Consider the following 23,921-nt stretch of genomic DNA (forward strand, 5'->3'; position numbering starts at 1 on the left):
CTCCTTGGACCTTTGTACAGGCGGCATAGAGGTACCCCTTTGTGACACTTGGTTGAAACATATGTTATGCAATGATAATCCATGTAAATCCAAGCTAATTAGGACAAGGTGCGGGCACTATTGGTATTCTATGCATGAGGCTTGCAACTTGTAGGCAGTATTATGCATAACACATATGAATTATTACTACCGTTGACAAAATTGTTTCTATGTTTTCAAAATAAAAGCTCTAGCACAAAAATAGTAATCCATGCTTCCCTCTGCGAAGGGCCATTCTTTTACTTTATGTTGAGTCAGTCTACCTATTTCTTTCTATCTTAGAAGCAAACACTTGTGTTAACTGTGTTCATTGATTCTTACATGATTACTTATTGCACTTGTTATATTACTCTATGTTGACAAATATCCATGAGATATACATGTTACAAGTTGAAAGCAACCGCTGAAACTTAATCATACTTTGTGTTGCTTCAATGCATTCTACTTTGAATCTATTGCTTTATGAGTTAGCTCTTATGCAAGTCTTGTTGATACTTGTCTTGAAAGTACTATTCATGAAAAGTTTTGCTATATGATTCATTTGTTTAGTCATTATCTCTTTGATAGCAATCTATTGCTTTGAATCACACCATCCATCTCATATGCTTTACAATAATGTTGATCAAGATTATGTTGGTAGCATGTCACTTCAGAAATTATTGTTGTTATCGTTTACCTACTCGAGGGCGAGTAGGAACTAAGCTTGGGGATGCTTGATACGTCTCCAACGTATCTATAATTTCTGATGTTCCATGCTTGTTTTATGACAATACCTACATGTTTTGTTCACACTTTATGATGTTTTGATGCATTTTCCGGAACTAACCTATTAACAAGATGCCGAAGTTCCAGTTCCTGTTTTCTGCTGTTTTTGGTTCCAGAAATCCTACAAAGGAAATATTCTCGGAATTGGACGAAATCAACGCCCAGAACCTTATTTTCCCGGGAAGCTTCCAGAGCACCGAAGAGGGGCCAGAGATGGGCCAGGGGGCCCCCACACCACACCTGGACGCGGGCCCACTCCTGGCCGCGCCACCTGGTGGTGAGGGTGATACGTCTCAAACGTATCTATAATTTCTTATGTTCCATGCTACTTTTATGACAATACTTGAATGTTTTATACATACTTTACAGCATTATTATATATTTTCTGGCACTAACCTATTAACGAGATGCCGAAGTGCCAGTTGCTGTTTTCTGCTGTTTTTGTGATAAGGGGTGGCCTTCGGACACCTCCTCACCAAGACCAACAAGTCCCCCAAGCGGACCAATGACAAGGGCTCGAGTTAAATCTCTACACGACAAGGTGAACTCGCTCCTCACTTCCCTCGACCTAGATACCCCATTGGATGGAATGCTACCTCATGCCGAAACCCTTTGTGTTATTAGGTACGTGGAGCATCAAGACCATGGAGAGGATGATACGCCCTGGTCAAGGGAAGGAGAAGAACAGCTGATCGAGAAGATGTACACGGAGCTGGACCCGAAGTCGCCCCAAGAACGCAAGGAAGAGACGATGAGCGGCCAGTCCAGAATCCGGTCTGACCGGCCTCCTGACCGGGCCACCCGGTCCAGAATCCGGCTGACCGGCTGCCTGACCGGGCCACCCGGTCCACAACCGGGCTACCAACCGGTGCCATCCGGACGCCATCCCGGGGCCCCCGAACCTCACCCGGTTACTGCCCGGTCCAGGATCCGGTCACCGACCGGACTGCCCGGTCCCAGGTCCGGTCCAACCGGCCTCCTGACCGGCCTCCAATTCCACCGTTTCCCTTCGTTTTGGTCGATTTGGTTTTGGTTTGGGGAAGAACAGGAGAGAGAAAGCTCCAAATCGTGCAACCCGGTTTCGAACCCGGTCAACCGGCCCCCAGACCGGACCGTCCGGCGCAGAACCCGGCTAACCGGCAGCAAACCCGACAGCCGGCTCAGAGACCGGCCCGACCGGCCGCCAGACCGGACACTCCGGCGCCAGCTCCGGTTCAACCGGACCACCGAACGGCTCCCGTCTTCGACATCGACTAACACCACCGCCGACCACCACCACCACCATCATCTCCACCATCGCATGTATAACTTGCAGTAACCCTTGTAGCCCTCTTCTTTTTGCGATCTATCCCACGAGCGAAGCTTTCGAGTGTTGCGAAACATCGCACGAGGTCCCGACCATGAGGGTGTGCGTTGTGTGAGTAAAGCTCATAAGTGGAGCTCGTGAGTGGCCAGCAAAAGAGTAAGAGCATAGTGTGCTAGTAAAAAAAAACAAAGTGCAAAGTGCCACCGATACAAAAAGAGTGAAAAGCTTTTAAGCAAGCAAGAGAGATAGAGAAGAGAGACCTCGTGCGAATCTTGGTGTTTCTCCTCTATGCAACCTAGCTTCGATCTCTTCTTGCGTTAGTGTGACATTGAGCACCCTTACTTAGGGGTTTTTCATTTTTCCGCTCGTTCCTTGGTTGCACTAACCCTGTTCATCCCGTGTGTGAGTTCCACATTTTTCCGTGTTTATAGTGATCTCCACTTTGACACTTGATTTTTGGACCTTACCCACTCTTCACAACATACTCGATTTTGGATTTCGTCTTTTGGCTTTCCACCATCCACTCCTAACACCATATTTGCTAGCTTTTGCGTGTGCCTTTGTGTGTGTCCCGATACAATTGGTCTTACTTTCGGCTTGGTTGATTGCCTCAATACTATCTTACCACGGTAAGAGTGCGAGGTAGTCTCCTTCCACTAACATCCACAACATAGTTCTTGTCTTGTGATCATGGATAGGCACGGAGACCAAGCAAAGGAGGATGAGGTCCTCCACCCCTCCGAAAGGTTGGCCACCCAACACAACCTATGGGTGCAACGCCAAGAGTTCAAGGACCAACTCAACTTGTTCGAGACACGCATCGACGAACAATATGAAGAAGTGGCTCACAACTTCGGCCAAGTGAACCAAGATATGATCCTTCTTCGCGAAGCTACGGACAACTTGCATGACCAAGTGACGGCCAATGATGCAAACATGGAGCGGCGCATGGATAGCCTCGAGCGTGCCATCAACAACTTGGGACGCCGACATCGACATCGCTCTACTTCCTCATCGTCATCGACCTCCTCACATGATGACTACTCCCATGATCACCATTCGTCCTCAAGCTCCGACTCAAGGCATGGAGATCATCATCGCTCTCGTCGACCGCACGCTCGTCATGATGATTCTCGCTCAAACTCAAGGCGCGGAGAGTTCCATCGCCATGCTCGTCCTCATGAGCGTCCTCAACAAGACCAAGCTCTTCACCAAGATCGTCATCAAGCGGCTCGCCATGCCCACCATGGGCATGACGACCAACCCCAAGACAATGTCCTCCACAACATGGACCCGGCACCTCATCGTCAAGCCCATGTGGATGCTCAAGACCAAGGTCATCAAGATCCACCAAGGCGTGATCTCCGGAATCATCCTCGCCATGACCAAAGGGGCCGAGGACAACCACAACATGATCAAGATGAGAGGGCCAACATTGGACAACGTCAACAACCTCGTCAAGATCCGCAACAACATCATCAACGTGAGCCAAGTGAAGCTAGTGTTCACCTCAACCGCCAACCCAATGCTATGGTTGGTCGTGGAAGACCTCCTCTACCACCTCAAGCCGCACGAGATGAAGGCATCCGTCCTCGCCGCCGAAACTTGGAAGATGAAGAGAACATGTATGGGAAACTCAAGTTCAACATGCCCAAGTTCAAGGGTGAAGACGACGCCGAGGCCTACCTCTCATGGGCACTCAAGGTTGACAAGATCTTCCGCATCCACAACTACTCCGGAGCCAAGAAAGTAGCCATGGCCTCCCTCGAGTTTGAAGAATATGCCAACTCTTGGTGGGAACAAGTTGTCACTCTTAGGGAAGAAAAGGGTGAACCTCCAATTGACACATGGGAAGATATGAAGGAGGAGATGCAAGCTCGCTTTGTCCCTACACACTACAAGACCGATCTCTTCAACAAGCTCCAAAAGTTGAAGCAAGGCACCAAGACCGTTGAGGAGTTCTTCAAGGAAATGGAGTTAACCATGATGCGAGCAAACATCCAAGAGTCCGAGAACCAAACCATTGCTAGGTTCTTCAATGGCCTCAACTACCCCATCAAGAGGATTGTGGAGTTCCAACAATACTCCAACATGGTTGAGTTGGTTCACCAAGCTTCCAAGGCCGAGCGTCAAGTGAATGAGGACATCAAGTACTCGAAGTCCAAGCAATACTTCGCCTCCAAGCTTGCTACATCAACTCCTACAACAAGTGTCAAGCCAACCGCATCCGCTACACCTTCCAAGCAACCTTCTATCCAAAGTCGCATGAAGCAAACGGTGTCATCCACCGCTTCCTCCAAGGCCTCTACGGTACCCTCCAATGTCACTTGCTTCAAGTGTGGCACTCAAGGCCACAAATCCTTCGAGTGCAAGAACACCAAGGTTATGATCACTATGGAGAATGGTGACATAGAGACGCTAAGTGAGGGCGAATATGAAGCCCTAGTGCAAGCCGCCGTTGCTAATGAGGAAGAGTATGATGAAGAAAGTGGAGAAGACCCTCTCTTATGCACCCACGACCCAAGCCCTTCACTTGTGCTCACCACTCAACCCCAAGCTATGGAAGACCAAAGATGCAACATCTTCCAAACTCGCGCCGGAATTGGTGGCAAGTCAATCAAGGTCATCATCGATGGTGGGAGTTGCCACAACTTGGCAAGCACCGAGCTATGTGAAAAGCTCAACCTCACGCTTCGCAAACATCCTCATCCATACCATGTCCAATGGTTGAGTGACAAGGGCAATGTCAAGATTCAACACACCGTCACCGTCAACTACAAGATAGGACCCTATGAAGACACCATCGAGTGTGACGTGGTGCCTATGACCGTGTGCCACATGTTGCTTGGCCGCCCATGGCAATTTGACAAGAAGGCCATACATGATGGTTACTCCAATGCATACACCTTCAAGGTCAAGGACAAGAAGTTCGAACTTCGCCCAATGACTCCTAGCCAAATCATCGCCGACAATGCGAAGGCTTTAGCGAGGGCACAACACAACACCCACCATAGTGAGTTGAGAGGAGAGGGAGCTACCCCCCAAAAAGAGAGTGAGCGCCACCACCCACATATGAGTGAGAGAAAGAGTGTCCTCCTAGCCACCAAAAGCGAGTGGAGAGAAGTGAAAGACAACCCATCCACCACCATACACTACGTGCTCATTTGCAAGGGCCTCTCGTCGGAGACTAACGACTTAACCAACATTCCTTCGTCTTTGTTGTCTCTTTTGAAGGAGTTCCAAGACGTCTTCCCCGACGAGCTACCTCATGGACTACCACCGCTTCGGGGCATCGAGCATCGCATCGACCTCATACCCGGCGCTCCACTACCAAACCGTGCCGCTTACCGCACCAACCCCGAAGATACCAAGGAGATCCAACGCCAAATACAAGACCTCCTCGCTAAAGGGTACGTCCGAGAAAGCCTTAGCCCTTGTGCCGTTCCCGTCATTCTTGTGCCTAAACCGGATGAGACGCAACGGATGTGTATGGATTGTCGACCTATCAATGCCATTACCGTTCGTTATCGCCATCCCATTCCGCGTTTAGATGACATGCTTGATGAATTGAGTGGTGCCACCATTTTCTCTAAGATTGATTTGCGTAGTGGCTACCACCAAATTCGCATGGCAATTGGTGATGAATGGAAGACGGCATTCAAGACCAAGCTTGGTCTATATGAATGGCTCGTCATGCCATTTGGTCTTTCTAACGCTCCTTCGACTTTCATGCGTCTTATGAATCACATTTTGCGACCTCTCATTGGCAAGAGCGTGGTTGTTTACTTTGATGATATCCTCATCTATAGCAAAAATCTCGAGGACCATGTTCAACATGTGAGAGAAGTCTTATGCATCTCGCGCCACGAGAAGCTCTTTGCCAACCTACCAAAGTGCCATTTCGCTCAAAACAAATTGGGTTTTCTTGGTTTTGTGGTTTCCGCCAACGGGATTGAAGTTGATTCTTCCAAGGTTGAGGCCATCCACAATTGGCCCACTCCCACAAATGTTGGTCAAGTTCGAAGTTTCCATGGACTTGCCGGATTTTACCGCCGCTTTGTGAAAGATTTCAGCACCATTGCTTGCCCTTTAAACGAGCTTACAAAAAAGAATGTTCCGTTTGTTTGGGGCAAAGCACAACAGAAAGCTTTTGATGAATTGAAAAAGAGACTCACCGAGGCACCACTACTTGCTCTTCCTGATTTTGCAAAAACATTTGAGATAGAATGCGACGCGAGTGGCCTTGGAATCGGTGGTGTTCTCATGCAAAATGGAAAACCCGTGGCATACTATAGCGAGAAGTTGGATGGCGCACGCCTCAACTATCCTATATATGACAAGGAGCTTTATGCTTTGGCTTGTGTTCTTGAAGTTTGGCAACATTACCTTTGGCCAAAAGAGTTTGTTATCCACTCGGATCATGAGTCCTTGAAGTATTTGAAAAGTCAACACAATTTGAACAAGAGACATGCTAAGTGGGTTGAGTTCATAGAGTCCTTCCCTTATGTAATCAAATACAAAAAGGGCAAGGAAAATGTGGTTGCGGATGCACTTTCCCGCAAGATAACTCTTCTACTCACCCGCTTGGAGTTTCACATTTTGGGTCTTGAGGAGATCAAAGAACTTTACCCTTCCGACGCTTTCTTTGGTCCAATCTTTGCCAAGTGTTCCGTTGACCGCGGATTTGATGATTTCTATTTGCATGATGGCTACTTGTTTAAAGCTAACAAGATTTGCATTCCCGAGTCTTCTCTTCGTAAGTTGCTTTTGCAAGAGTCACATGGAGGTGGTCTCATGGGTCACTTTGGACGAGAGAAGACATATGCCATGCTCTCAACCCACTACTATTGGCCAAGAATGTACCGCGACGTGGAACGCCTTTGCCGACGGTGTACAACATGCTTACAAGCTAAGTCTACTTCCAATCCCTATGGTCTTTACATGCCTTTACCCATTCCATATGCACCTTGGTCGGACATAAGCATGGACTTTGTACTTGGCTTACCACGCACAAAACATGGTCATGACTCAATATTTGTGGTAGTGGATAGGTTCTCTAAAATGGCTCATTTCATACCATGTCATAAGAGCGATGATGCTTCACACATTGCTTCATTGTTTTTCAGGGAAGTGGTTCGCCTACATGGAATACCGGCAAGCATTGTGTCGGATCGAGACGTCAAGTTTATGAGTTACCTATGGAAGTCGCTCATGGCGAAGTTTGGAGTGAAGCTCTTGTTCTCATCATCCTCGCACCCTCAAACCGATGGACAAACCGAAGTGGTCAATCGAAGCCTCTCCACACTACTCCGCACACTTGTGAAGACAAATTTGAAGTCATGGGAAGATTGCCTACCCCATGCGGAGTTCGCCTACAATCGAGCCAAGCACTCCACAACCTCAAGGAGTCCCTTCATCATCGTCTATGGATTCGAACCTCCAACGGCACTCGACATCCTCCCACTACCTCTTCATGAAAGGACGAACATGGACTTCGACGAGCGCACCACCGCCATGAAGAAACTACATGAAGAGACAAGAGCAACCATACAAGAGCATGTACTTCGCCAAGCTAACCGCCTCAACGCCAAGAAAAAGGAACGCGTGTTTGAAGAAGGAGACCTCGTTTGGATCCACCTAAGGAAAGAAAGGTTCCCGCAAGAACGCAACTCCAAGCTCAAGCCAAGAGGAGATGGACCTTTCAAGGTCCTCAAGCGCATCAACAACAACGCCTACGTCATCGACATACCAACATCCAAGTACTTGGTGAGCAACACCTTCAACATCTCGGATCTCTCACCCTATCATGGAGATGAGGAGGAACAAGAGTCGAGGACGACTCTCTCCCAAGGGGGGGGGCATGATGCGGGGTGGCCTTCGGACACCTCCTCACCAAGACCAACAAGTCCCCCAAGCGGACCAATGACAAGGGCTCGAGTTAAAGCTCTACACGACAAGGTGAACTCGCTCCTCACTTCCCTCGACCTAGATACCCCATTGGATGGAATGCTACCTCATGCCGAAACCCTTTGTGTTATTAGGTACGTGGAGCATCAAGACCATGGAGAGGATGATACGCCCTGGTCAAGGGAAGGAGAAGAACAGCTGATCGAGAAGATGTACACGGAGCTAGACCCGAAGTCACCCCAAGAACGCAAGGAAGAGACGATGAGCGGCCAGTCCAGAATCCGGTCTGACCGGCCTCCTGACCGGGCCACCCGGTCCAGAATCCGGCTGACCGGCTGCCTGACCGGGCCACCCGGTCCACAACCGGGCTACCAACCGGTGCCATCCGGACGCCATCCCGGGGCCCCCGAACCTCGCCCGGTTACTGCCCGGTCCAGGATCCGGTCACCGACCGGACTGCCCGGTCCCAGGTCCGGTCCAACCGGCCTCCTGACCGGCCTGCACGACTAAAGACGCCTTTTCGGCCCGAAACGTTTTCCTTTGTACCTTTTCGGCCCGTGTCGCCTTGTACCGCTATATAAGCACCCTGGACGCCCCTTTTTCCCCTTAGACTTATTTAGAACTCAAACCTAACTTTGAGCTTAGTCTCCCTTGGGTATCATCCCTCTGTAATCAAGGCCACCCTTGTGGATGTATGAATTTGGTAGTGAGAGATTCTAGTGGATCCACTCTCTCTCCCACTCCTTGATTCGTCCTCCCCACCGGCCTCTCCTCTCGGAATTCTACCTCGAGTCTCTTCCGGGCGGATTCTATTGGCACGGTCCATCGAGCCGTGAGGGTAAGCATCGATTGTATCGGGTTGGTGTGCGTGGATCTTCGTGTGTTCTTCGTGTTCTTCGTGTTCTTCCGCCTCTCCCCCTCTTTCCCCCTTTGATTCTTGGGTCATTCGCGAGATCGGGCCACAATCGGGGTCTTAGACCTCATCATTTTGGTTTCAGAAATCCTACAAAGGAAATATTCTCGGAATTGGACGAAATCAACGCCCAGGGTCCTATTTTTCCATGAAGCTTCCAGAAGACTGGAGGGATAACAAAGTGGGGCCACGAGGTGGCCAGACCACAGGGCGGCGCGGCCCAGGCCCTGGCCGCGCGGCCCTATGGTGTGGGCCCCTCGTGACGCCCCCTGACCTACCCTTCCGCCTACATATAGCCTTCGTCGCGAAACCCCCTGTACCGAGAGCCACGATACGGAAAACCTTACTGAGACGCCGCCGCCGCCAATCCCATCTCGGGGGATTCAAGAGATCGCCTCCGGCACCCTGCCGGAGAGGGGAATCATCACCGGAGGGGCTCTACATCATCATGCCCGCCTCCGGATTGATGCGTGAGTAGTTCATCCTTGGACTATGGGTCCATAGCAGTAGCTAGTTGGTTGTCTTCTCCGCATGTGCTATCATTGTTTAGATCTTGTGAGCTGCCTAACATGATCAAGATCATCTATTTGTAATGCTACATGTTGTGTATGGTGGGATCCGATGAATATAGAATACTATGTCAAGTTGATTATCAATCTATCATATATGTGTTGTTTATGTTCTTGCATGCTCTCCGTTGCTAGTAGAGGCTCTGGCCAAGTTGATACTTGTAACTCCAAGAGGGAGTAATTATGCTCGATAGTGGGTTCATGCCTCCATTGAATCTGGGATCGTGACAGTAGGTTCTAAGGTTGTGGATGTGCTGTTGCTACTAGGGATAAAACATCAATGCTTTGTCTAAGGATATTTGTGTTGATTACATTACGCACCATACTTAATGCAATTATCTGTTGTTTGCAACTTAATACTGGAGGGGGTGCGGATGCTAACCCGAAGGTGGATTATTTAGGCATAGATGCATGCTGGATAGCGGTCTATGTACTTTGTAGTAATGCCCTGATTAAATCACATAGTAATCATCATTGGTATGTATTGAATCTTTATTTGTTAATTGCCCACCTGTAATTTGTTCACCTAGCATGCTAGTTATCTTATTGGAGAGACACCACTAGTGAACTGTGGACCCCGATCCATTCTTTTACATATGAATACATTCTACTGCAATTATTGTTTTTACTATTCTTTGCAAACAAACATCATCTTCTACTCGATACGCTTAATCCTTTGTTTTCAGCAAGCCGGTGAGATTGACAACCTCACTGTTACGTTGGGGCAAAGTATCTTGATTGTGTTGTGCAGGTTCCACGTTAGCGCCGGTTTCACTGGTGTTGCGCCGCACTACACTCCTCCACCAACAACCTTCACGTGCTTCTTGGCTCCTACTGGTTCGATAACCTTGGTTTCTTTCTGAGGGAAAACTTGCCGCTGTGCGCATCATACCTTCCTCTTGGGGTTCCCAATGGACGTGTACATCTACGCGCATCAGAGGGCACCCTGGTGCCCCTCCAAGGCTGCCCTTTCGCCTATATAAAGTCTCCGTCGCGAAAACCCTAAGGACATAAGCCACGATACGAGAAAAATTCCAGAGCCGCCGCCATCGCAAAGCCAAGATTCGGGGGACAGAAGTCTCTATTCCGGCACGCCACCGGGACGGGGAAGTGCCCCCGGAAGGCATCTCCATCGACACCACCGCCATCTCCATCAACGCTGCTGCTCCCATGATGAGGAGGGAGTAGTTCTCCCCCGAGGCTAAGGGATGTACCGGTATCTATGTGGTTAATCTCTCTCTCCTGTACCCCAATACAATGATCTCATGAATTGCTTGCATGATTGAGATCCATATGATGAGCTTTGTATCACTATTAATCTATGTGCTACTCATGTGATGTTATTAAAGTAGTCTATTCCTCCTTCATGGTGTAATGGTGACAGTGTGTGCATCGTGTAGTTCTTGGCGTAGATTATGATCATAATCTCTTGTAGGTTATGGAGTTAATTATTACTATGATAGTATTGATGTGATCTATTCCCCCTTCATAGTGTAATGGTGACAGTGTGTATGCTATGTTAGTACTCGGTTTAAATTGTAAAGATCTATTATGCTCTAAAGGTTACTTAAATATGAATGCCGAATGTTGTGGCGCTTGTTAACTCCGGCTTGAGGGAGCTCTTGTAGCCCTACACAATGAATGGTGTTTGTCATCCAACAAAAGAGTGTATGTAGCACAATTGAGGAGAAGTTATTTATTTATTATGTGATCAATGTTGAGAGTGTCCACTAGTGAAAGTATGATCCCTAGGCCTTGTTTCCAATACTGCAAACATCGCTTGTTTACTATTTTACTGCATCTTTACTTCCTGCAATATTACCACCATCTATACCACCTGTGTTTTACTATCTCTTCGCCGAACTAGTGCGCCTATACATCTGACAAGTGTATTAGGTGTGTTGGGGACACAAGAGACTTCTTGTATCTTAATTGCAGGGTTGCTTGAGAGGACTATCTTTGACCTCTACCTCCCTGAGTTCGATAAACCTTGGGTGATTCACTTAAGGGAAACTTGGTGCTGTTCTACAAACCTCTGCTCTTGGAGGCCCAACACTGTCTACAAGAATAGAAGCACCCGTAGACATCAACGGGCTGGAAGAGGATCTTGCCGGGCTGGATGAAGAAGTCGGCGGCCCGGATCAAGGTGCCGGTTCAAACCCCGCGGCTTACACTCGCGGTGCCTGGAAGGGCTCTGACATGAGCCAAACGGAGATTGACTGGCTATATCGGTCCCAGAGGATACCGGAAGAGGTATTCTGCCGGATTCCGGGTAATGAGCGTGAGCCTATGCCTAATCTAGGCGAAGTGGTAGTTTTCACCGCCCATTTTGAGCGCGGTTTTGGTCTTCCGGCGTCGGACTTCTTCCGGTGCTTTCTTGGCTTCTACGAGCTTCAGCCCCACCATCTCCCCGGCAATGCCGTTTTCTGTCTTTCTTCTTTTGTTTCTTTCATGGAAGGTTTTGTCGGCCTCCTCCCTACCATTGAAACCTTCGCTCGCTTCTACAATCTCCGGATCAATTCGATCCAAGATCCTCAACTCCCAACTCCCAAACCAGTAGTGCAGTGCGGGGCGTGCATACTCCCGCCCCGCCAGGGGAGGCCCTATTACAAGTTCACCGGTTTAGAGTCCTGCCGGGCGTGGCAAGAGACTTTTTTCTATGTTACAAATTCTGGTCCTTCCGGCGTATCTCCCTGGCGCACCCGCCAGGACCAACTGGCGGTTCAACCCCAAGGAGCGCCATGATGAAACCAACCGGATTATCCGGTTCATGGAGAAACTCAACGACACCACCAACATCTGCGCAGATGATATTGTGCGCGCTTTTGTCTCGCGCCGGGTTCTCCCCTTGCAGCGCCGCAACCATAAAATGTGTCAAATGACCGGGCGGTTTGATCCCACGAGGATCACAACTTTCCCCGTAAGCAAATCTGATGTGGTCTCCAAAGCCAAACAGATTTGCAAAACTAAGATGTCGGTTGAGTGGAAGTGGGGCATGCAGCCTCACAGCCGCCGACGCCCGCCTCCGTCCCAAGTAAGATCTTGGGGCTTCCGGAATATTGTTTTCGGAATGCTGAAAACTGTTCTCTAACTTGTTTGTTCCTTGTATTGCAGAACTTTGCTCGCATCAGCGCCGAGGTGCCGGAATCCTACACCCCCGGCCACACTCACGAGACGACGAGGACCCGGATCCTTTCCGACCCGGAAACGTACACAAGATGGGCTCCACGCACACCAAACGTTCCGGTAAAACTCCTACTTCTCGCCCTTCAAGGGCTCGGGCCGACGCTTCCAGCAGCGACGACGATGATTGCATAATGCTTGAGGTATTTGATCCGCTTCCCTTATTTTATGCTCTCTCCGCTATGTCGGTTTCAGCTGACCAGGATCATCAGGTGCTGGAGCACGTAACCCCTCTTGCTGCTGAGGTTGGAGACCCTCCGGCCCCTCGAGTCCGGAAGGCTTCGGTCTCTGATGCCGGTACCAGCGACACTCCAGCTTCCAAGCGCCGGAAGATCTTAAGATCCAGGCCTTCGAAGAAGAAGAAAAAGAACGACATTTCGATCGCCTCCGGGTAAACTTCATTAACCCACCTTTCCGGTTTGGGTTTTACTCTTGATACTTCTCGTGGCCAACTTACATCTTTTTTCTTTCAGGCCTGCTCTCGAACTTACCAGGAGCGCGCCCGGGATGAGGCCGGAAGCTTCCAAGGATACCGGCAAGACCCAGGACCCTCCTCACAAAATTCCGGCACACTCTGGTGCCGACAAAGCTCCTTCCTCCCCTCGGGAAGGTACAACAAGTTCGGGGAGCGTGGCCCCTAGAAGAAACATCATCGCGCGGAGGAGGATTCTTCTTCCCCTCCAGAGATTGAAGACACCGGAGCCAGCAACACGGGCGCCGGTTCAGAACAAACCGGGCGGTCGGAACATTCGGTTCCGCCCGTCCTTGAGAAAACCAGTACAATACTCACTGCTTCCCCAGCAAGACCTCTTCTTCTGCAACAACGAAGCCCTCGTCACCGGCCAAGGGCTCTACTGCACCACCACCGGCATCCTCCAGCAAGCCTCCTCCTGCTCCTTCCGGCAAGAAATCTTCTTCCTGGAGGAGCGGAATATCACTGCGGAGCAGCTCTCTAGCGCTGTCGAAGCTACGTCGGCTCAGGCCACCGGCTCCCATGCCCTTACTCTGCATGTCGGGCGTGCTGAAATCGCCGCCGGCGAGAAGGTCCCAGCACATTTGTGCCGGATCGTCGAGCTGAACCGCGGCGATGCCAACTTGGGCACGCTGCAACGGTATGTCGATAAGTGGAACATCTCCGACATGACTGAGGCCACCATTAGCATTGGCAAGGATAAGAAGGTGGTGATCGACCCCCGCGCCCCCTGGAATGCCGTGCAGCACCTAGCGCGGCTCAAGCACGCTATGCGGGAGTTCGACAACGCCTGGCACGATATGGACAAGAACGTGCTGGTAAGCTTCTTATCCAAACTTGAACCATTTTCTTCATACCGAGCTATTTTTCAACTTCAGAACTTATAGATATATCCTCATAGTCCCCGAGTTTCGAGTTAAGCACGCAGTACTTAGCGCGAAACTACTCAAAAAACTGGCATACATAGTCCCTGAGTTTCTGGTTAAGCACGCAGTACTTAGCGCGAAACTGCTAAAAAACCGGCATATATAGTCCCCGAGTTTCGTTCGGGTTAAGCACGCAGTAATTAGCGCGAAACTGCTCGAAAACCGGCATACATACACTAGTAACATATGGGTCTTCAATGACGGTATGATACTGATGGTTTGGAAATCCGTCAGCGATTGTCTTTTTCTATGACGATAGGGCGTTTCCGCGTCACAGATGGCGATTTGGGCCGCTCGGCCTGAAAAATAGTGACGGGCGAGGTCTAAACGTCAGCGATCGTGCAGAAATGAGCGTCGCGGGTGGTTGGTGGCCCGAATTGCTGAGTCAGCACTGGGCGGGCGTCACAACAAGTGGGCTTCGGGCCGGTGGACACACCTGACCCACACTCTGCACGCTTCTGTTCACGTACTTTTGTGTCTGCCCGCACAAGAGCCCAAGGCCTGCAGCACTGGGACCCATATTTGTAAGGGGAGACAACCACTGTCTGCACACATGTACCAGGCCTGCACCACTCGGGCCCGCATGTCAGGTGCCGACACGACCCACCTGCGTGGGGCCGCCCGTTCCGACAGCCTCCCAGCATGCGAAGTGGCCCAGAATTGTCGGTACCACCAACATGGGTTCCACATGTCAGTTGCCATGCCAAAAAAAATTCGCACGTGCCAGCACAAGTGGCTGCCTGCCGTCAATTCTGGACGCATGGCCCCGCAGGTCAGAGCCTACTGGGACCCTTCTCTGAGAGTTTTGGTGGGTCCGGCATGCTAGAGATCTGAGGGGGCCGCATGTTAGAGCCTGCTGGGACCCTTCTCTGACAGTTTTGGTGGGTCCGGCATGCCAGAGATCTGAGGGGGGCGCATGTCAGAGCCTGCTGGGACCCCTCTCTGATAGCTTTGGTGGGTCCGGCATGACAGAGAACTGTGGGGGCCGCATGTCAGAGCTTGCTGGGACCCTTCTCTGAGAGTTTTGGTGGGTCCGGCATGCCAGAGATCTGAGGGGGCCGCATGTCAGCTGCTGGGACCCTTCTCTGACAGTTTTGGTGGGTCTGGCATGATAGAGATCTGAGGGGCCCGTATGGCAGAGCCTGCTGGGACCCCTTCTCTGACAGTTTTGGTGGGACCGGCATGACAGAAATCTATGGGGGGCGCATGTCAGAGACTTGTGGGACCCACTTATGACAGTTTTGGTGGGTCCGACATGCCAGAGATCTATGGGGTCCGCATTTCACAGCCTAGTGGGTCCCAGCATGCCCGAGCTTGGTGGGCCCAACATGCCAGAGAGTGGACCCAATATGTCAGAACTTGTGGGGCCTGTATGTCAGAGCTTAGTGGGTCCCACGTCTCATTCCCGTCTGGCCCACATGTAGCCGTGGGACCTACTGGGTTCACTAGGTGTCCCACCTGTCAGCTACGCGTCGTGGTGTCCTTGGGCTAGATTGGCGGACTAAAGGCCCAAGGCCTATTTATTCAGCTTGAACAAAGACACACAGAGGATCCCATCTTATATCGTCTGTTGGACCGACTAGCCAGTTACGCTCCGAGGTGCCCTTACCTATATTCGGGAAGTTAAATGAACAAAGACACGCAGAGGAGCCCAGCTTATATAGTCTGTTGCTCAGACTGGCCAGTTTTTTAAAGAAGTTAGCTCCAATTATTTGTTCTACGGCAAATGAAGGTGGACTTATATTTCGGGCCTCTGCCTTCTTGGGCCTAATATCCGAACAAACTGAACTTTCTGAGAAATGTTATACAACGATTCTCAATACAAAAAAACTGCAGAACGAGTATCCAAGTTTATAATCCAACTAGTAACGCATATACAAAAAAAGTATGTAGTACTCCATCATACAGAATCAGTCTCCGAAAAGGTTCAATGTAATTGTGAACACAGGGAGTACTCCCTCCGTCCCAGTGGATTGTGCTCACCTCGAAAATCTATTTTTCCCAGTTTAACCATGGATTAAGACTCAATTACTATTCACAGTTAAACCTACTCTCCTCTTCTTTGGCTTGTCAATGTGCATGCATGTATGCACTGGATGTCCTCCATCGGTTCCCATCCTCAAATCAACAAGAGCTGCTCTAATGAATGTGGAGTATTAGGGTCGATGATTGGATGAAACATCTTGTGTGAAAAAGTTTAAGCGCCCAATCCCCTACTGCCTGTCCCGATGAAACTACTATTGAGCCCAATCCACCGGGACAGAGGGAGTAAGTAACTTTAAAATCACTATTAAATATGGGTGTGGCTATTTCTCAGTCGAGAAATAACTTCGTTATGTCATCAAATTTTAGTTGCAATTAATGTTGCAAGTGATAACTATGACGAATCACATAACAAATCAAACAGTGTAGGACTTTTTTTTGCTGATTGTTTGTTCACAAGCAGCTAACCGAACCTGCCGCTCGGTAAACAGTGTAGGACTCGACTGAGCACGAAATTAATTCTCAGCTACCGGAGAACTAGCAAATATTAACTAGATTCATACGAGTGGCAGACAACTTATACAATTTTATAATTACATGAGTCCTTCCTGGTAAAAGTACAATGGGAACATCAAATAAGATTAACGAGCTTATCGACAACCTCCACCAAACGTTTTTGGGCGCGCAGGTCATTGATCTTCTTCCTCAGATCGTCGTTAGAGTTCCTAAAGCGAGTTAGCTTATCCTTTAAATCCAAAAGCATGTTGCACATCTCACAGCGCTTCGTGTACGCATCCAGATGCTTGCTTTCCGCCAAGATGGCGTCATCCATTGCCTGATTGAGCTTCCCATTTAGAGTTAGATTCTCTCCGCGGAGGCATTCGCATTCATGGAGTAGCTTGTGCCTCTTGGCAACCACATCCTCGAAGAAAGCATTGCCTAGCTCCAAGCACACCAAGGTTTCCTTCTGGAGTCTCTGCCACTGGGCGATATCCCCACACAACCTATTGCATTCCCCTTCAAGATCTACCAAAATATCCTCCAGTAGCTGCATAAACACCGAAAATACTGAGCGACGGGCTACATAATTACACAAAAAGTTAAGAACATCCTCCGGCAATACTGGCTTACTGACATCGTTCCTTCTAAGGTTGTGGGAGATATCTTTCGATTGCCTTAGATCACCCGCCGCCATCTCTCCGGCAACTATTAATTGGTGCGGGGGATGCGTTGCCCGGCCGCTGAATCTTCAGAACATATGGGGGAATCAGGATCTGACCAAGAAAGGAGGATGAAAATGAATGCAGCAAGGTATTTTAGCTAAACTTACCCTGACATCCCGCTACCGAAGCGGGCACGATCCAACGCAGACGAAGACCAGCCCTCTATGTGCGGAAGGCTGTCACCCAACACGGACGAAGTACGAGCTAGTAGGAGAACAGAGGAAGAAAACGAGCTCTGCCAGAGCTCTCTGCGGATGGGAGGTCACGCGGAAGACGAGAGTGGGGACTGGTGTGGTTAAAGGTTCGTCTACTCTTTTCTACTCCCAAGAAGTAGATCTTGTCCATTCATTTCCGACTACTGGATGAGAGTGAATAACTTATAGGTGAAAAGTTCGGCCCACTAATGTACGGCACAGAATACGAGGAAGGAGTATTAAATTATCAGGGGCGAACCTTCCGATGTACTCCCTCCATCTCATTGCTTAGGGCGTAATTTTTTTGCACAATTATTAAGGTAAGACTGGCAGGAGAAAAAGTAATCGCTAGTTTCCTCATTTGCCCCTGCATGCTCGCACGATTAAATCATGTTCCGCACGCGCTGGACTCCTCATTTCCTCTAGACCTCCTCGTTTCTCGGGATAGACCAACAGTTTTTCAGGATCATGGGTTAATGCGGCCAGGTTTTGAGGAGTGTGATGTCTACGGGTGCTTCTATTCTTGTAGACAGTGTTGGGCCTCCAAGAGCAGAGGTTTGTAGAACAGCAGCAAGTTTTCCCTTAAGTGGATCACCCAAGGTTTATCGAACTCAGGGAGGAAGAGGTCAAAGATATCCCTCTCAAGCAACCCTGCAACCACAAAGGAAGAAGTCTCTTGTGTCCCCAACACACCTAATAGGTGCACTAGTTCGGCGAAGAGATAGTGAAATACAAGTGGTATGAATGAATATGAGCAGTAGTACGGCGCCAGAAAATAGCTCGCTGGCGTGCAGTTGATGGTAGTAATATTGTAGGAAGTAAACAAGCAGTACTAACGCAGCAGTAGTAATTCAGTAAAACAGTAACAAGCAGTGATAGCAGTATTTAGGAACAAGGCCTAGGGATTAGACTTTCACTAGTGGACACTCTCAACATTGATCACATAACAGAATAGATAAATGCATACTCTACACTCTCTTGTTGGATGATGAACACATTGCGTAGGATTACACGAACCCTCAATGCCGGAGTTAACAAGCTCCACAATTCAATGTTCATATTTAAATAACCTTAGAGTGCATGAAAGATCGACACGACTAAACCAAGTACTAACATAGCATGCACACTATCACCTTCACACCATGTAGGAGGAATAGATCACATCAATACTATCATAGCAATAGTTAACTTCATAATCTACAAGAGATCATAATCATAGCCTACGCCAAGTACTAACACGGATGCACACACTGTCACCATTACACCGTGCAGGAGGAATAAAACTACTTTAATAACATCACTAGAGTAGCACATAGATAAATTGTGATACAAAACACATTGCAATCATAAAGAGATATAAATAAGCACTTCACTACGCCATTCATAACAGTGAATAAGTATTCTGTGAAATATAGCCTAAGAGACCCACACGGTGCACACACTGTCACCTTTACACACGTGGGACAAGGAGTCTCCGGAGATCACATAAGTAAAACCCACTCGACTAGCATAATGACATCTAGATTACAAGCATCATCATATGAATCTCAATCATGTAAGGCAGCTCATGAGATTATTGTATTGAACTACATAGGAGAGAGATGAACCACATAGCTACCGGTACAACCCCGAGCCTCGATGGAGAACTACTCCGTCTTCATGGGAGCAGCAGCGTTGATGAAGATGGCGGTGGAGATGGCAGCGGTGTCGATGGAGAAGCCTTCCGGGGGCACTTCCCCGTCCCGGCGGCGTGCCGGAACAGAGACTCCTGTCCCCCAGATCTTGGCTTCGCGATGGCGGCGGCTCTGGAAATTTTCTCGTATCGTGGCTTATTCTTTGGGGGTTTTTAGGTCAGGGACCTTATATAGGCGAAAGGGCAGCCTCGGAGGGGGTCTGGTGGGGCCAGACACTAGGGCGGCGCGCCTGGCTCCTTGGCCGCGCCGCCACCATGTGTGGGCCCCACGTGGCCCCTCTCTGACGGTTCTCGGGTGTTCTGGATGCTTCCGGGCAAAATAGGAACCTGGGCGTTGATTTCGTCCAATTCCGAGAATATTTCGTTACTAGGATTTCTGAAACCAAAAACAGCAGAAAACAGGAACTGGCACTTCGGCATCTCGTCAATAGGTTAGTTCCGGAAAACGCATAAATATGACATATAATGTGTATAAAACATGTAGGTATCATCAATAAAGTAGCATGGAACATAAGAAATTATCGATACGTTGGAGACGTATCAGCATCCCCAAGCTTAGTTCTGCTCGTCCCGAGCAGGTAAAACGATAACAAAGATAATTTCTGAAGTGACATGCCATCATAACCTTGATCATACTATTGTAAGCATATGTAATGAATGCAGCGATCAAAACAATGGTAATGACATGAGTAAACAAATGAATCATAAAGCAAAGACTTTTCATGAATAGTACTTCAAGACAAGCATCAATAAGTCTTGCATAAGAGTTAACTCATAAAGCAATAATTTAAAGTATAGGTATTGAAGCAACACAATGGAAGATTAAGTTTCAGCGGTTGCTTTCAACTTGTAACATGTATATCTCATGGATAATTGTCAACATAGAGTAATATAACAAATGCAATAAGCAAGTATGTAAGAATCAATGCACAGTTCACACAAGTGTTTGCTTCTTGGGATGGAGAGAAATAGGTGAACTGGCTCAACATAAAGGTAAAAGAATGGTCCTTCAAAGAGGAAAGCATCGATTGCTATATTTGTGCTAGAGCTTTTATTTTGAAAACATAAAGAGAACATAAAAATAAAGTTTTGAGAGGTGTTTGTTGTTGTCAACGAATGGTAGCGGGTACTCTAACCCCCTTGCCAGACAAACCTTCAAAGAGCGGCTCCCATTTTATTTTATTTTTGGGTGGCACTCCTTCCAACCTTTCTTTCACAAACCATGGCTAACCGAATCCTCAGGTGCCTGCCAACAATCTCATACCATGAAGGAGTGCCTTTTTATTTTAGTTTTATTTAGATGACACTCCTCCCCACCTTTGCTTTCTCAAGCCATGGCTAACCGAATCCTTCGGGTGCCGTCCAACAATCACATACCATGGAGGAGTGTCTATTTTTGTTAATTAATTTGGGACTGGGAATCCCATTGCCAGCTCTTTTTGCAAAGTTATTGGATAAGCGGATGAAGCCACTAGTCCATTGGTGAAAGTTGCCCAACAAGATTGAAAGATAAACACCACATACTTCCTCATGAGCTATAAAATATTGACACAAATAAGAGGTAATAACTTTTGAATTGTTTAAAGATAGCACTCAAGCAATTTACTTTGGAATGGCGGAGAAATACCATGTAGTAGGTAGGTATGGTGGACACAAATGGCATAGTGGTTGGCTCAACGATTTTGGATGCATCAGAAGTATTCCCTCTCGATACAAGGTTTAGGCTAGCAAGGTTATTTGAAACAAACACAAGGATGAACCGGTGCAGCAAAACTCACATAAAAGACATATTGTAAACACTATAAGACTCTACACCGCCTTCCTTGTTGTTCAAAACTCAATACTAGAAATTATCTAGACTTTAGAGAGACCAATTATGCAAACCAAATTTTAGCAAGCTCTATGTATTTCTTCATTAATGAGTGCAAAGTATATGATGCAAGAGCTTAAACATGAGCACAACAATTGCCAAGTATCACATTATCCAAGACATTTTACCAATTACTACATGTAGCATTTTTTGTTTCCAACCATATAACAATTAACGAAGCAGTTTCAACCTTCGCCATGAAAATTAAAATCTAAGAACACATGTGTTCATACGAACCAGCGGAGCGTGTCTCTCTCCCAAACAATCATTTATTCAAACCAAAACAAAAACAAAAACATACAGACGCTCCAAGTAAAGTACATAAGATGTGACCGAATAAAAATATAGTTTCAGGGGAGGAACCTGATGATGTTGTCGATGAAGAAGGGGATGCCTTGGGCATCCCCAAGCTTAGACGCTTGAGTCTTCTTAGAATATGCAGGGGTGAACCACGGGGGCATCCCCAAGCTTAGAGCTTTCACTCCTCTTGATCATAGTATATCATACTCCTCTCTTGACCCTTGAAAACTTCTTCACACCAAACTTCAAGCAAACTCATTAGAGGGTTAGTGCAAAATTAAAAATTCACATATTTAGAGGTGAAACAATCATTCTTTACACTTATGGACATTGCATAAAGCTACTGGACATTAATGGATCAAAGAAATTCATCCAACATAGCAAAAGAGGCAATGCGAAATAAAAGGCAGAATCTGTCAAAACAGAACAGTTCGTAAAGACGAATTTTAAAATGGCACCAGACCTGCTCAAATGGAAAAACTCAAAACTAATGAAAGTTGCGTACATATCTGAGGATCACTCACGTAAATTGGCATAATTTTCTGAGTTATCTACAGAGAATTAGGCCCAAATTCGTGACAGCAAAGAAATCTGTCTCTGCGCAGTAATCCAAATCTAGTATGAACCTTACTATAGAGACTTTACTTGGCACAACAATGCAAAAAAACTAAGATAAGGAGAGGTTGCTACAGTAGTAAAAACTTCCAAGACACAAATATAAAACAAAGTACTGTAGTAAAAAAACACATGGGTTATCTCCCAAGAAGTTCTTTCTTTATAGCCATTAAGATGAGCTCAGTAATTTCAATCATGCACTCCCAAGAGATAGTAATTGAAGCAAAAGAGAGCATCAAAAAGCAAATTCAAAACAAATTTAAGCCTAACATGCTTCCTATGAAAAGGAATCTTGTACACAAGTAAATTCATGAGGAGCAAAGTAACAAGCATAGGAAGAATAAACAAGAGTAACTTCAAAAATTTCAGCATATAGAGAGGTGTTTTAGTAACATGAAAATTTCTACAACCATATTTTCCTCTCTCATAATAACTTTCAGTAGCAACATGAGCAAACTCAACAATATAACTATCACATAAAGCATTCTTATCATGATTCTCATGCATAAAATTATTACTCTCCACATAGGCATAATCAATTTTATTAGTTGTAGTGGGAGCAAATTCAACAAAGTAGCTATCATTATTATTCTCATCATCAAATATAGGAGGCATAGTATCATCAAAGTAAATTTTCTCCTCAATGCTTGGGGGACTAAAAATATCATGCTCATCAAAGCCAGCTTCCCCAAGCTTAGAATTTTCCATAGCATTAGCAACAATAGTGTTCAAAGCATTCATATTAATATGTTCCATGGGATTTTTAATTTTCGCATCAAACCATCCATGTCTTAAATCAGGAAATAGAATAAGAAGGTCATTGTTGTCCATTATGCCTAACTAGTGTAAACAAGAAACCAAATGTCGCAATTGCAGAGTCTAAAGGAAATAGCTTCGAGTACTTACAACGGCGCCGGAAAATAGCTTAGTAGCCGAGATTCGGAGTGTGAGTACCTTTTACCTTTCCTCCCCGGCAACGGCGCCAGAAAATAGCTTGATGTCTACGGGTGCTTCTATTCTTGTAGACAATGTTGGGCCTCCAAGAGCAGAGGTTTGTAGAACAGCAGCAAGTTTTCCCTTAAGTGGATCACCCAAGGTTTATCGAACTCAGGGAGGAAGAGGTCAAAGATATCCCTCTCAAGCAACCCTGCAACCACAAAGCAAGAAGTCTCTTGTGTCCCCAACACACCTAATAGGTGCACTAGTTCGGCGAAGAGATAGTGAAATACAAGTGGTATGAATGAATATGAGCAGTAGTACGGCGCCAGAAAATAGCTCGCTGGCGTGCAGTTGATGGTAGTAATATTGTAGGAAGTAAACAAGCAGTAGTAACGCAGTAGTAGTAATTCAGTAAAACAGTAACAGGCAGTGATAGCAGTATTTAGGAACAAGGCCTAGGGATTAGACTTTCACTAGTGGACACTCTCAACATTGATCACATAACAGAATAGATAAATGCATACTCTACACTCTCTTGTTGGATGATGAACACATTGCGTAGGATTACACGAACCCTCAATGCCGGAGTTAACAAGCTCCACAATTCAATGTTCATATTTAAATAACCTTAGAGTGCATGAAAGATCGACACGACTAAACCAAGTACTAACATAGCATGCACACTATCACCTTCACACCATGTAGGAGGAATAGATCACATCAATACTATCATAGCAATAGTTAACTTCATAATCTACAAGAGATCATAATCATAGCCTACGCCAAGTACTAACACGGATGCACACACTGTCACCATTACACCGTGCAGGAGGAATAAAACTACTTTAATAACATCACTAGAGTAGCACATAGATAAATTGTGATACAAAACACATTGCAATCATAAAGAGATATAAATAAGCACTTCACTACGCCATTCATAACAGTGAATAAGTATTCTGTGAAATATAGCCTAAGAGACCCACACGGTGCACACACTGTCACCTTTACACACGTGGGACAA

Source organism: Lolium perenne, chromosome 5 (assembly GCF_019359855.2).
Source record: "Lolium perenne isolate Kyuss_39 chromosome 5, Kyuss_2.0, whole genome shotgun sequence".
NCBI lineage: Eukaryota > Viridiplantae > Streptophyta > Magnoliopsida > Poales > Poaceae > Lolium > Lolium perenne.